At 35.3% G+C, this 657-nt stretch overlaps 1 non-coding gene across 1 annotated transcript; it reads right to left on the bottom strand.

Moving 5' to 3' along the window:
• Nucleotides 1-317: 317 nt before the first annotated feature.
• On the bottom strand, nucleotides 318-425 carry LOC114026751. The gene has a single exon (XR_003567160.1). It is a non-coding gene; the product is annotated as a U6 spliceosomal RNA (small nuclear RNA).
• Between the last annotated feature and the right edge of the window lie 232 nt (nucleotides 426-657).

Raw genomic sequence — 657 nt, 5'->3', positions numbered from 1 at the left:
TATCATTTTTTTATATTAGCATGGCCCAGCCATGAGCAGTGAATATATTTCCAATTTTTAAAGCCTATCTTTATTTTGTCAAAGTGTGTTTTGTAATCCTTGTTATGTACATATTGCAGGTATTTGGTATTTGGTCAAATTCCAGATATCTGATATATTCTGTAGTTATTTGGAATATAATTTCTCTTATTATAATTTCTTCTTTTTTTGTAGCAATTGTTTGGCACAGAAATACCAATGGGTTCTTTTTGTCAAATTATTTTGTGTCTTTTTACCTTGCTGAAACCATTAATAACTTCATTTAGTTTCTTTGCTGAAAAAATGTGGCTCACATTCATGAATTTCTGCATCATACTTGCATAGTGGCCATGCTAATCTTGGCATCATTTCAACTTTAGTGTATGTGCTGCTTAAGTGAACAACACAGCTATACTTCAGTGAACTGATGGAACCATGATCTGGTAGGTATGGCTACTCCTTCCACTGGGGCTGATCCTAACCTATCCATGCCTTCTCATCTTGGGGGATTCTTGTTTGTAGCTTTCAATAATTTCCCCATAGAGGATTTATCAAAATTCCAGAGGCCATCCTTTAGGTCCCTGAAAAATTCACGTGATCCACTGCAGCAGTAAGGCAGTCTATAGATTCTACGTACTT

The sequence above is a fragment of the Vombatus ursinus genome, unplaced genomic scaffold (genome assembly GCF_900497805.2).
Source record: "Vombatus ursinus unplaced genomic scaffold, bare-nosed wombat genome assembly UNPS02014841.1, whole genome shotgun sequence".
Classification (NCBI taxonomy): Eukaryota; Metazoa; Chordata; class Mammalia; order Diprotodontia; family Vombatidae; genus Vombatus; species Vombatus ursinus.
Note: the sequence above shows the minus strand (reverse complement) of the source record. Positions and strands in the feature narration are given on the sequence as shown.